The 15,177-nt window shown below is 37.4% G+C and overlaps 1 long non-coding RNA gene across 1 annotated transcript; it reads right to left on the bottom strand.

Moving 5' to 3' along the window:
- Positions 1 to 910: 910 nt before the first annotated feature.
- LOC148010324 (uncharacterized) lies at positions 911 to 2,439 on the bottom strand. Its single transcript, XR_015689460.1, has 3 exons — positions 2,201 to 2,439; positions 1,927 to 2,110; positions 911 to 1,686 (listed from the first exon to the last, which is right to left on the bottom strand). It is a non-coding gene; the product is annotated as an uncharacterized LOC148010324 (long non-coding RNA).
- Positions 2,440 to 15,177: the final 12,738 nt, after the last annotated feature.

Here is a 15,177-nt window from a genome sequence, read left to right as displayed (position 1 = left end):
AGTTTACATGAATATCAATTAGGATATGTTAAACCATAATTGGATTGCAAGTCCGAAGATGACAGCTGAGTGGGTGGAAGAAGTTGAAAGATTTACCATTGAACGGTAGGAGTAGAAGGCTCACAATTGAAAGCTAGGATTAAAGGTACCAGAAACTACAAGTTGAAGAAGCTTAAAGCCTAAACACTTTCAATGATAGAAAGAAGTGGAATTCCCAAAGTTTTGACCAGTCACATTAAGAAATCAACTATCCTAACCACCTCAGTCTTGAACAAGACCTTCGTGATCAAGAACCTGCCAACATCATCTAATGCCTTGTAAAATGTTTTTAAAAATGCACAATGACACCTTGTTTTTTGCTTAGACATACATCTTGCATGCAGTGCTAGTAAGAAGACTTACTCGCGTAATACACAGTTGTTTATAATTTTTTCTATTGTTTTACAAGTATAAGGATTGTAAGGCTTGCATATCCAAATGCATGAACTTGTATTAAAGCTGGTGCTAGGGAAGCTTTAGTCTTGAGAAGCCATCTTGTTTGAACGGGTGCTCTAAATTAGGTTCAAGTTTGCTGCATGCAATTAGATGATCTAGTATTCACACATTCTTCGCTGCTTTTGGTTTACAAAGATGCAAATCATAGTGATGTGTTCCTCATTGCTGCATGGTCCAATGGAGAGTTAAATGAGCCCCAAGGGGATTAAAACAGGAGTGGTTGACTGGTTCTGGTTTTTGCCACCTATAGAGAAAAATGTGAACAAGAAATATGCTATTTCCAAAAGATGGAAGTCGAAGGTAATATGTAAAAGGTGTAAGTAACAAGACGATTAGTAAAGAACATTCAATCAAAACAGAGTCAAACAAGAAGACAAAACAATACCTTTACTTGTAAGAGCAATAACTGGATAAGATCTCCAATTGTAGCAGTAAGGATTCCAACCACTTTATATAAGACATTGTAAACTAACAAAAAAAAATCCAGATTTTTAAAAACCACACAAAAGACAAGGGCCAAACTCTGATAACTAATAAAATTTATTGGACAACCAACCAAATAAGTCAAAGAAAGCATTTAGACACTAAACATCAATATATGGAGATGGCCACCCTAACCAATCTCTATTAGCCTCACAGTGGTGGATGGCAATTCCCAACTTCCTAGTCTAATCATTCTAAAAATAGGATGCATTGACTAGAGAGCCATCCTTGTCCTCTAACTGTATAACATAGTGATGCAGTGAATAGCGAGTCATCATTGTCCTGTGGCCGTGCGACATTAGGCAGGTTGTGTCTGCGCTTGAGCATTCCGTTGAAGCTTGCACAAAGGCATATGGGCCATCCTGAAAATATCTTCTAAACCTGCAAGAGCAGCTGGTGTCTAACTCGAGTGTAGATCTAGTCCTGTTAGTGGCATCTGCCATTACAGCAAATTCAATGCTTGCCTGTAAAAGCTTACTGGAGATTTTGTAAGCCCCTCTCACTAAGATTTCGTATGGCAGATACAAGCCTTCTTCTGAAACTTTGAGCAGAGTTCCTTGACACAAAACTTGAAGTTGGTGCCTCTTCTATATTCACATACATTAAACAAATCACATCAGCGTGAGTGAAGAAGTCCATGTAGCTTGTATGGATTCACACTGGTTGAAATAAGGCACACAGGGGAATATGAATGATCCGAGGAGCATCCTGCAGCATCAATGCTATCTTACACTTATTCAACAGCTCGTCACAGAGCAAAAGCAAGCATACATGCAAATCTGATATAGCCCAATGTAAAGTGATGCATCCACTCTAGATGAGCTATGTACTTGCTTTGGTTTTTGTGGTTCATTGTGCAGATATTAGATAAAGAGGCTGTTCCTTTCCCCGGGAAAATCAGTGGGCAATACAGGTATTGGTTGAAATAAACAGAGTTGAATATCTTACACAGATGAAAAATATCAGTGTCATACACCGTGTCTGGTGGGTGAGAATCTTGCACTTCATTTCTTGGAATTCCTTAACCTTCTCTCAGTCTCTCTTTCTTGCTTTGCTTAGGTCCTCTTTAGTCATCTCTGGGCTTGACGTTTTGCTTCTTCCATGGCAATCACTGGAAAGGCTCATGAAAGACCTGCCAAAAACAAACCAGATTTCAGCCCCGCTACCAAAGAATCTCTCTTAATCGAGGAATTCGGAAGAGAAACACTGGGAAAGATGATACCTGGAAGCAGTTTCAAATTTTGCGAGACAGGAAAACAAAGGTGCAGCTCTCACTCTTATAGCAAAGAGGAGATATCCATTTCCAGCCAGCAGCATTTAGAGCAGCGGTTAAGGCATCTCTGCAGGTTCCCTGAGAAGGCCGGCAAGTCTAGATTTCTATGGGGCGATGTGAGGGTCTCTGAGAACTGCTAGAAATGAACGAGTTACAAAATCAAACAAACAAGGGTAGCTTAAAGTGTACTCCCTATAACTCATGTTTCATTCTAATGAATCAAGTTTCGTGCTTCAAAATAATACTCTTGTGTCATGTCAAATGCCCATTCAAAGTTACATATCCCATGGATGTGGTGTTTTTGTAAGACAATTATATCTTACTCTAGGGTCCTTGGCTTGTGCATTTGTTTGTTGTACGTTCTGTCTTGACCTTAAAATTTTCCTCAAAGGACTTAGAGGAGTCTGAATGTCTTTTTTAATCTTTCCAACAAAGTTTTTGATGTTTGTAGTGTGTCATATATACTTTGCGTCCCCATCAACTTCTCGCACAAAGAATCCACTTTGTGTATGAGCCCCGGTCAACAAAGTTTACGAAATCCACCGTAAAACCTCACGGAATCCACCGTGAAATATGCCTCCTGGCATCATACCCCCAGGGTGGGATAGCAATTGTCCTCAATTGCTATTAGCTCAATGTGGAGCTAACAGAGTGGGGAAATGATTTAAGTCTCTAGCGTGCATCCATTGGGCTTCTTCAACAGGATGGTTTTTAAACTTGACCAAATATCTAGAATATCTACAGCCAGTTCTAGTGGTCATAAAGACAGTATCTATGATAGCTTCAGGTTCAAGTATTTCAGTCTCTTCATCTAGCAAAATTGGGTTTTTATAAACAGGGTGTACAGGTAGTTGGCCTCTAAAGGGTCGTAATAAATAAATGTGAAAGGTGTTGTGAATTTTCCAGTGAGGTGGTAGTTCTAACTTGAATGCATTGTCATTGATTTTGTGAATGATCTTAAATGGTCCATAGAATCTAGGTGCTAATTTCACAACTGGGTGTTTATCTACACTTTGTAATCTACGTTTTTCTATTTTCAACCAAACATAGTCATCAACTTTGAAATTCATGGCCTGTCTTTTCTTATTGGCTTGTTTTGTATATGATTGCTGGGCTTTGGCAATCATGTCTTTAACCTCATCAAAAATAGTAGCGTGCATGTTAGCAATATCATCAGTACTCTGAATTCTATTTGATAAAGATGCAACAGGTGTAGACAATCTATAACCATAAATGACTTCAAACGGTGCTTTCTTTGTAGCTGTGTGTGGTGTATTGTTATATGCAAACTGTAGTAAATGCAAATGTGTGTCCCATGTATGTGGCTTAGAAATAGTGTAAGCACGTAAAAGATCTAAAATAGTACTGTTAGTGGCTTCTGTTTGTCCATTAGTTTCAGGATGAAATGCATATGAGAAATCAATCTTTGTTCCTAGGTTAGCAAATAAAGTAATCCAAAAGTTATTACAAAAACTAGAATCACGGTCAGAAATAATAACTTTTTGGTAATCCATGATTAGTGAAAACAGTTTTTAAAAACAATTGTACTGCCTGAGATGCTGTTAAAGTTTTCTTACATGGAATGAAATATGCTTGTTTGCTAAACCTGCCTACTATGGTCCAAGTCATATCATGGTTAGCTTTAGTATTAGGTAAACCAGTAATAAAGTCCATAGAAATCTGTTCCCATGGTCTGGATGGAATAGATAAAAGCATAAGTAAACCATACTGTTTACCATGATGTCTCTTAACTCTTTGACAAACCAAACATTCAGAAACAAAGTTAGATACATCAGTGTCCATATGTGGCCAATAAAAATCTTCTGTCAATGTATGTAAAGTAGATATGATACCTCTATGACCTTGATATGGAGGACAATAAATCTCATTCAAAACAAAATATCTAAATGGTACTGTAACACATAATCTCTTTTCATAAAACATGAATCCATCATTGTAAGACAGTGAATCAATAGGAATCCAGTTATTTCCAACTAATTTGTTCCAATCAGCATGAAAAGTAATATCATGATGATAAGTATCTTTCATAGGGGTTAGAGAATCAAATGATATAACAGAGATATTATGAATGGTCGGTCTTCTACTTAATGCATCGGCCACTATATTTTCTTTACCTGGTTGATATTGGATAAGGGGATGAAAACTCTGAATAAAAGCTGCCCATTTGATATGTAGGTCAGATATTTGAGGTTGACTAAGGAGATGTCTAATACTTTGTTGGTCAGTCTTAATCATAAACTCAGAACCCATTAAGTAATGTTTCCATTGTCTTAAAGCTTGTACAATAGCTAACAATTCTTTATCATATGTGGAATATTTAAGTTCGGATGGTTTTAGTTTACAACTAGAATAGACTATGGGATGATTATCTTGCATAAGTACGGCTCCTATTCCAGATCCGCTAGCATCAGTAACTACTAAAAAGAATGGTATATTAAAATCAGGTAGTTGTAATACAGGAGCATGGGTTAATGCATGTTTCAATAAATCAAAAGATTTCTGTTGATTATCAGACCAATGATAAACAACACATTTTTTTAAAAGTTTTGTCAAAGGCAAAGCAAGTAATGAAAAATTTCGCACAAACTTCCTGTAAAAACTAGCAAGACCAAGAAAAAAACGTAACTCATGCACATTTTTGGGTATAGGCCAATTCAATATTGCTTCTATCTTCTTAGGGTCAATCTTAATACCTTCTGATGACACAATATGACTTAGATACTCAATTTCCGTTTGAAAGAACTCACTCTTTTCCGGATTAGCATACAATTGATTATCTTTTAACAACTTGAAAACCAAAGACAGATGTTCATAATACTCTTTCTCATTTTTACTGAATACCAAGTTATCATCAAAGAATACTATAACACAATGCTGATATTTCAAAAATATATGATTCATCATTTTACTAAATGTAGCAGGTGCGTTAGTCAATCCAAAAGGCATCACTAGAAATTCATAATGACCAAATTGTGTTTTAAATGCAGTCATGAATATGTCAGATTTATCTAATCTCACCTGATGATAACCAGATTTAAGATCTATTTTACTAAATATGGCAGAACCTGGTAGTTTATCCATAAGATCATCTACCCTAGGAATTGAATATCTATTCTTTACAGTAATCTTATTTAGGGCACGATAATCAATGCACATACGATAAGTATTATTATTCTTCTTTACCAACAAGACAGGTGCGCCAAATGGAGAACTACTAGGTCTAATTAATCCTCTATTTAATAATTCCTCAACTTGATTTTGAATTTCTTTTTGCTCTATCTGGTTATGCCTATATGGTGCTTTACGAGGTGGGTGTCTACCAGGAATTAAATCTATTTTGTGGTCTTTAGGACGTGAAGGAGGTAGTCCAGGTGGTAGATCTTCAGCAAAACAATCTTTAAATTGTGCAAGGAATTCTTTATGCTTAGGATGCATATGTTTTTCTTTAGCTTGAAGTTCATTCACCCAAATTAGATAAGATTTACTAGTTTTACGTAATGCACGTTTAGCTTGAGTATGAGTAAGCAGTGGGAAAGCATTACATGTGTGCATACCATACAATGTAATGCGTTTTCCTTGAAAATGAATTTTAATTGAATGCATGAAATAATCTATGTCAGGATTATGCTGATGACGCCAAGGCATACCTAGGATAATATCACTGGACTGTAATGGTAAAATTTTTTCTTTCAGTGTATTCACCAATTTGAATTTCTAAATCATGCACCTCTTGTGTTCCATTATACCTTGTGCCTAAGAATGCTGCTTTAATGTGATAATGCGTAGGAACAGTTTGTAATTTCAATTCTTTCACTATGCAGAAATAAAATCATGTGTACTACCATCATCATGCAAAATAATCTTTTCTTTTCCATGCACTAAACATTTCATTGTCAACAAAGAATGTGGAGTTTGTATACCTGGTAAAGTATCCGAAGGAGTAGTAATGTCGTCCTCATCTTCCGTAAAGTCAGGCATTTCTTCATGTTCTTCATCTTCCATTGCTCCAAGATAGTTGATATGGACAGGTGGCTTCTTCGATTGGGGATTGGCTGCTAGATGTCCAGGTTGATGGCATTTGTAACACACTATAGGTTTGGCTTTAGATACATTGTTTGCAATGGTAGGAAGTCTAGGAATATTAGGATTTGGCCGTGAGGATGGCTTAGGGTTTTGATTGGTATTTGATGGCAAAGCAGGTGGTTTTGTCCAAGACTTACGGAAAGATGATGAAGGAAATCGACTTTGATTGAATCTTCTAAAATTTGAATTGAATTGCTTAGAACTATAGTTACCATTTGCTTGAAATTGTTGTGGATGCTTGTCTCTTCCTTAAAGCTTGTCTTCAGTGTCATGAGCTAAAGAAATTGCATCTTCAAGAGTTGCAGGCTTGAACATATTGACTTCAGCGTAGTAATGTCCAAGTAATCCAGACATATACTTGCGCTTGTGAGTCGCTTGAGGTACGTCTTCAAGCATGCGTAGTTGGAGTAAGGCATTCCAAAAGCGTTCGGTGTACTGGGAAATAGGCTCATGATCTCTTTGCTGAAGAAGGTCCCATTGCTTTATGGCTTTTTCATGGAATTGTGGAGGAAGAAAATTCTGCATAAACTTCTTCTTGAAACTCTCCCAGGTAGTGGGACAATCTATACTTTTACGAACCACGGTCCACCAAAGAGATGCTCTATCCACTAAATGATTAGTGACACACTTGATTTTATCTTTTTCAGCGTATGTCTCTTCATGAAAGTAATCATCAAACTGATTGATGAATGCAAGAACAATTTTTCCATCTTGAGTGCCATTGAAAGTACGGAATTTGAAATTTCTTTTACTTATCTTTGTTTCTTTGCGGATGGATTGAGCTTCGAGAGTCGCATCGATGGTTCGTCGAATAAGATCTTCGGATTGTGGTCCATCTTTGTAAATTGGCCAATTGAACTTGCAAGGCTTGCCGGGCTCTTCGTTCTTCGTCCAACTGCATCATAATTAAATCCAACTTTTATTCCATCGTAGGTTCAGGACGATCGCCTTCAGCCATTAAATCATCCATATTTTGTTCCGTCATCCTGTAAAAATTTAAAAGACCTTACACTCTCAAAATCCAATTAGTGGGATGAGCGTAGCTCAAAGTCGGGTGTACAAGGCTTATAGATTTTTGCTTGGCTTTCACGGTCTTCGACTTTTGTGGTTGCGGGGTTTGAAATCTTTGTAAAATCTGCGTATGTCCTTCTGCATATGCTGAAACTGGTTCAACAAGTCTGCGTATGAGAACAGAGTCTTCCAGGGAACAACTTTGTAGTTCAGTGCATCTGCGCAGGAACAGTCCTTATGGGAGTTTTTGGCATAAGTCAGAACTTATGAAACTTGATCAACTTGAAGATTGTTGTGACTTTAGACTTGCTTGACTAAGCTTAAAGCTTAGTCTACCTGGAAACGATAAATTTTGGGGGCGGGGTCCGTTTTTCAGCCGCGGAATTCACGCTAAGGTCCTCCTGATGCGCCGATTTTAAAAATTGATGAGCTAAGCTTTTTAAAAGCTTAGCCTTGAAGCTTTTAAGCTTTATGGAAGATATGAAATTTATCTCTAATCTTCTGAGAAGATGACTTGATAGAAGGAGATGTTGATGTGGTCCTCTGCCTCCTCAGGCCGGTCCTTCGCGATCAGAGGCTGTAGACAGAGGTTCTTGACCGCCAGGAATCCACGCATATTGACCGTTTGCGATAAGACTGACTGTGGAGCTCGATCGTTCCAGGAGCTCCGCCTTCGCACAAGATGGGTAGCGATTGGAAGCTCTCGATCTCAGCTTCGCTTTGATACCACTGGTGCACAGATCGGATGCTGTATGCTCGTGTAGTGAACGCCGGAAGGTCCCCAAGAACAAAAGAACTCTACTTTTTGCACAAAACTCAAGGTAGAAAGCATGCATGACATGAACAAGAGACCAATTGGGTGCAATCTCCCCCCATGCCTTGTGTGAGCACTCCACAAAGCATGTATTTTATGTATTAATCATCTTCATGCTCAAATAATAGCCCAAATTACAAAATAGCACACTTTTGGCTTTTGAGTTTGCTTTAGCACAAAATAGAAATAAAGCTAATGGACGGGCGCCCAAAGAGTCAGGCATACCCAATATAATGTCCAAATACAAATATCATAATCGTGCGTCCATGCGCATACAAAATAATAAATAAATATCCAACGCCTTAATAAATAGGCGTGATAAAATATAGGCGCCATGCCTAAGGTATGCGCCCATCAAAATATAAACGATAACTCGAATACACGCTATCCTCCAATGCTTTCCTCCGCCACTGCTGCTATCTCTACACATCAACTGAAGCATTCACAATCGTTAGTAAAATAATACAATTAAACTGACAAAAGTGAATACCTAGCAGTCTTTAGCTACATAAATAAATCAACTGGTTAGAAATCAATCCTAACCTTAATTTATTAAGAGTGCGCACTCTAAACTCATAAACGTTTATTAATTTAATATGTATTTTGCGGAATCACCTGCTATGGAATCACCCATGTATACACTAAATTAATGAAACACCCGAAAAGAATAGGTGTCCCTATCAACTTCTCGTACAAAGAATCCACTTTGTGTATGAGCCCCGGTCAACAAAGTTTACGGAATCCATCGTAAAACATCATGGAATCCACCGTGGCACAGAATCCACCGTGAAATATGCCTCCTGGCATCAAACTATGACTCAAGTTGGTCTTATCACATGGGAAGAGTTTCATACACAAGTAGAGAAGAGGTATTGTTATCCTCACTACAGTATGAAAAGCATTAGGAGAAATATGGACTCTCTTTTTTGCCCCTTAAGCAGTGAATTAAAAAAAAAAGGCCTAACCAATGAGAGAGCTAGGATTCCATATTTATGCAACATGAACCTTTTAGCCATATCTTGGCCCAAATCTTTTCTCAATAATAAAATAAGGGAAAATGTGGGGAATACAAGGCAGTCACTTTTTGAAAGTTAGTGACTCGAATTTTTCTTTTCTCCTTTTTTTAATGTTTAACTTTTCATATCTCTCCTTTTTAGTTTCCCCCTTTTTCTTAGAAGGAACTCAAAATTATCATTTCTCTTTCCCAACTTCTTCTTTCCTGGAGGAAATTTTATAGTCTCATTGTTGCTTGCCATATGTATAGCCCTATGAAATTTCATCGCCTCTACACAAACACAGAGTGAGTTTCTCATGTTTTACGAGAGCGGAGCTTATTCTACAAAAGCCCCGAGATTTTCTTAATAAAAATTTAGAAGTATATTGTTCTCTTCCATATAGATGTTCTATGGTAAAGTTTTATTTCGTTTGGAAAAAAACCTATGTAAGTTATGTGCATGCTCTGACATGAGCTTTATTTTGTTTTGGTACTCTAGGAGTCTCTCATAGTCAAGAATAATGATCTTTTAAATACTCAACTTCTTTTTCAATATCTTTTGGTTTCTTTGTAAACAAAGTTACAGGTATGTTGTCTTATTTTTTTTGTTGCTCCATAGTCAAATTTTGTCTCATTTGGGAAAAATCTATGCAAGTTATATGCACACTAAGCTTTCCTTTGCTTTTATACTCCAAGAATCTCCCATAGTGAAGAACAATGATTTTCTAAAACCTCATATTCTTCAATATCTTGCAAAGAGAGCCACTGGTATATTGTCATTTTTTTCTATTGCTCCACGGTTAAATTTCAACTCATTTGGACAAAGCCTATGTAAGTTATATGCATGCTTTGACATGAGATTTCTTTTGTTTTTGTACTTTGCGAGTCTCATAGTGAAGGAAAAATGATCTTCTAATAACTCAACTTCTTGTTCAACATCTTTGGGCTTCTTTGTGAAAGGAATTACAGGTACAATGCCCTTTTTTCTAAACTGCTTTATAGTTAAATATCATTACATTTGGAGAAAATATTTGTAAATTATGCATATTCTGAGTTAAACTACCTTTTGCTATTGTATCCTAGGCCTCCATCTGAGTGATATACAACTATTTTCCAGAAATCAACTTCTTTTTTAATAACCTTAGGATTAAGAGGGCTACAAAGTTTCTCAAGCATGTTGCTCTCTATAGTGGTTAAATGTAAAATTTTGTTTCAACTGTAAGTATTTTTTATGAATTATTGTTGTTGATATTTAGGATCAATGGGAATAAATATTTAGTATAGATTTGAACATTATGTTTTCAATGTTAATAGTTTCTATATTTAGAAGTCCACAATTAAAATGCTATGAATAAGAAAATATTTTGTTAGTTTCTGATCTCGTTAAGATAATTTTCTTTTGATTCTAAAACCATGGAATAGCATGAAATAGCATCCGTGCTGCAGTCTCATAGCATTGCATAATATTAAAATTGTATATGTGAAACGACAAAGAGATGCTTATGCATGAAAATATTATTATACTAGTGATTCTATATATGGACACATTCACTTACATGTAATAATAAAAGTACATAAAAACTTGCTGATAGGTAACTTTTATATTTGGTTAATATAGATGTCTACATGGAGGAAAAACATCAGTAATGTACTTGCAAGCAATGAAGGTCTTCAACAAGAAAGATAGTAGTGGTAATTGGATTTGTGATAAATATTATAAGTTGGAATGGATTTTGATGCATCCAAGTACCTGAGAAAGTTTCAAGATCAAGCATATGGATGTTGCAAACCTCGGCAAACATTGGAAAGGTAAAATTTTAGAGTTCAGAATAGTGTTTAATGGGACAAGTACAGTAACAGAAGTGTTGATCCAACATGTTCATATGCATAAACAAAATTGTGTGCGCAATGAGAACTACATTGCAAAATATAAAAAAAATAGTAAGCTTCTAAATTTTATCATTTTTTATTCGTTTGCATTAGAGTTATTTTTAATAATCATTCTAGTGTTCTAATTCAAATGTATTTTACTGACAGCTCTATATCCATTGACTCTGTATGAATGGCAGAATGTGGAATGTTTGAACGGCAAGATACATATTTGGCATGAAGATGTAGGTTCTTTGATCTATGATAATAACTCTGCAAGTCAACTTGCAACTCAAAATATATATTTTTATAATTCATTATATGTAGTAGAAATTCAGAGATTGCAGCATGTCCCATTGCTACCATTATCTAGTTGTGAATGGTTGATTGGTAGATTAGAGTTGTTAGGAGCATGTAAGTTGAAGATAAAATTTGACATCAGTAGTGCTATGAAACCTACCACATAGGCTCCAAAGATGTGCATCTTGGTTGGTTTATTTCATTTTCATTATTTGCACATTTGTTTGGTTCATGTGAGGTTCTGAAGAAAACGAAGATTACTTATCAATGCAAGTGTCCCTTTGAGAAATGGATGAGTCAGTTGTTGGGCGAGTCATGGAAGGTCAAAAGAACACATTTGATGAGACGATCGAGTGTAGGGTCAACCAATTAGATCTTACATTCATGTAAATCTTTTTTAGTAAATTGTATGCCTTGATTTAATTGATATAGGTATTAATTAGATGAAGTATTGTGTTAGTCACTTTTACTTGTCATATTTTTTGTTTTAATTACAAGCATTTCATCACTAGATAAACTCTATGCATTCGCTTTTGATATAGAAGATGAAGACTTTTGTGAGGGGAGTGGATCAGCTTGGATCAAGATACTCAAGATGAGACACACATAGCTCTCATAGATGTGGTTATCTTGTGGAATGGTCATAATCCTTTTGTAGTCAACATAGAGAGTCATTGGTCCATTTCTTTTCTGAGATAAGAATTCCAATTAATGTTCAATGAGCCCCTGTGCAACCTTTATTTCAAGTTAGATAATAGAAAGGTCAAGACTTGTAGTGAATAATCCTTGACATATAAGCAATGTGCTTCTCCACATATCGTTGAGATAGTGGAATCCTTGTAAAAATTCTTATAAAGAGCGAATATAATTTTTAAAAAACTTTTGTGTACTTTTAATTTTGATAATTTTGGTTTATTGTGATCCAAGCATGTGAGTATATATATTGTAATTAGTCAACCGCGCTGGTTAAAATCACCATTAAAATGTAGGCTGGAGTTCTATAGCCTTTGGAATATTGTCTTTACATAACGATATATTGCAGCTAATCTCTTCTACTCATTTTGAAGTGCTAGACTTGGCCACTACTACCATTGGCTATTGCCATATTGTTTCCCAATACTAAACCCATATTCGAATTGCCTTGAGAAGCATAGGCTGCTTGTAGTCGGGATTCCACCTCTTGTGCTCGTGTAATGGCAGTATCTATATCCCCCAAGGGGACACTACTCAACTGCAATTGGATGTTAAAGTCCAAACCATGTAGGAAATATTGCAATTGGGCAGCTGTGGGGATAGGAATAGAGGTGTCCAACTTACGGAAAACCTCTTTTATTTTCTTCGCATAAGCACGAATATCCTTGTGTGGTTCTTGGCAGGTAACGTTGAGTACACGCAACCAATATTGCCCACCCCTTTCAGGGGCAAACTCCCTTCGAAAAGCTCCATAAAATGACTCAATATTCAATATGGTTCCAGCTTCTAAACCATGATACCATATAGCGGCTCTTCCTTTGAGAGTCATATTGAAGAACATCATTAAATGTCCTTCTTCTTGAACGCGACAGTTAAACGTCAGCTTTTGAAACTCCCTAATGTGGAGTTCCGCATCTTCCTCAACTAGCCCATTAAAAATGGGTAGCGGGTAACCTAGAGCCGGCAAATCCGTCGTTCCTACAGGAATTGCAATAGGCTGTGCCATGACGAGGATTGGATTTACACTAGGAATAGGGGACGGTGGGGTTACACCTCCCGCACTTGATGTAGACTAGCTTATGGAAGGAAGGGGAGCACCAAAGCTTCCACCTTCTCCTAACTTACTGCTTGTGGCCCCAAGACCACTAGATCCACTCCCTCATAAGGGTTCAGCACCGCTACGCTTAGGGGAATATCTCCTAAAAATTTCAGCACGTCGCCTAGCTCTTTCGTCTCTTTCTTGCTTTTGGATTTCTGCTAGACGATGCTTATCGCTAAATAACGGATCAATCACAGTGTCCTTTGGCATAAACTGCTAGTTGGTCCCTAGACAACCAGGATTCGAGGACCGCCACTTTTAAGCGGCTCCCGACAGACGCACCACTGATGGAACCTAGAACGGGCCGGCACTGGCTCGTGCACTAGCCGGACCTCTATCACACGCGCTCAACAACCCCACGGCCTCGCGGCGAGGAGCGTTGATGACACATACATTGCCTTCCTAAATATCTTGCGTTTGTAGTCCACTCTTCTCTCACCCACTACTCCTCAGAGGGAGTTCCTTACACATTGCCTAATGGCACGAAGCACAGACATAGGGGGTCCTCCAACGGCTGAGTGTCGCCACCCCTCTGCGACTCTCCTACACCTTGGGGATTGGCTCGTCGATGCGTCGCTCAACATATAAACATGTCGCACAAAATCCACTCAAGGTACCATTTAATCGTATACAGGAATGTAACATTGTCCTTACTTCTCTTTCCCCCAGACCCCACGACTAGCCTATGGCTTAGGGTGTCTTGTCTCTCACTCAACGTAGGTCAAGATCCTAATGAAAACAATTGCTGTGCATCCAGGATTTCTGATACCTTTAAGTATTTCCATGATTTATGCATAGTGTGGATGGCAAGTGCTCAAACAGTTATGAAATCAATATTGTGCACATGCGAAAAATATCCTTTCAATGATTTTCATCTACCGATCTTATGCGGCGTTGCACAAACCTAGCACCAAGGAAACCCTCGTGCTACTAGGCTTATTTTATAATTATTCACCGACCTATATGGCATGCAAGCAAAATCCAACAATCTTTTCATCATTTTACTCCACATTTAGACACATTTTAACCACTCTACCCTCCCATCGATCAAATGTTGCATTGTTGTATGGATTTATAGGGCATTTTGCCATCATTTTATGTGTAAAAAGCGGGAAAAACACACTAGAACAAGAAGGTGGGGTTGAACTGAGGCAAATCCTCATGCTTCAGTCCCCACCAACATTCACAAACATTGTTCTTAATTTTCATTAATTTTCCGCACTCAAAATGCATTTTTCCCCTATTTTTAGTGATTTTCCTCTATTTTCCTTGTATTTTCCCTTATTTTCTGCATTATTTTATTACTGAAAATTCAAAATAGGTTATGGGCTGTGGCCCTTAGTTCCTTCTTACAGCAAAATGAAAATTTAGTTGGTGTTCCTACTTATTTTTTCATTTTTATGCCCAAAAACATCATTTTCCCTTGATTTTCCATATTTTACGTGTTTTAGTGTATTAGTTTGAGTCACAAGATGCATATTTTTCTGATTTTTTGATTATGATCAACAAGTACTCATGGAAAACAGCAACATAAACAATTTTTAGCCCACATGAACAACATTTTATCAATCAAAAGCCATGAAATCTCAAATTTCCTTTGAAAAAATTGAATTACCGCTTATTTGCGTGTTTCGGGTTTCATGCCCATGGCTGAAAATCTGAAAATCAGTAGCACTTCATGCTCAGTACGATCACAAGTCACCATTTCCAGCCCGTGGAGCAATCCGATCCATGCCGGACAAGCCTCCACCATTCTTTCTTCTTCCTTCCTCTTCCCACATGAATTCCCCCTTAGAAGAGAGAGAGGGAGGAGAGAGAAAGACTAAATTTCTATCTCAGCATTCAGGCCATCAATTGACGGGCGAAGGTCGGCGATAGAGTCAGCATTCATGAGGGAAGCAAGGGCCAATGTCGATTGGATAGGTTGTATGTAGGCTGCCATGATGATCATCAAGCATCAAGCGCAAAAATCGGGCGCAGATGGCGCCATCCCTCCTCCACGTTTTTCCTCATCTCTCTCCTCAAAAGTTTCATGCTACATT

The sequence above is a fragment of the Lygodium microphyllum genome, chromosome 29 (assembly GCF_053477565.2).
Source record: "Lygodium microphyllum isolate KBCC chromosome 29, Lygodium_microphyllum_v1.1.10, whole genome shotgun sequence".
Lineage (NCBI taxonomy): Eukaryota > Viridiplantae > Streptophyta > Polypodiopsida > Schizaeales > Lygodiaceae > Lygodium > Lygodium microphyllum.
The sequence above is the reverse complement of the archived record's forward strand: the minus strand, read 5'-3'. Positions and strand labels throughout refer to the sequence as shown.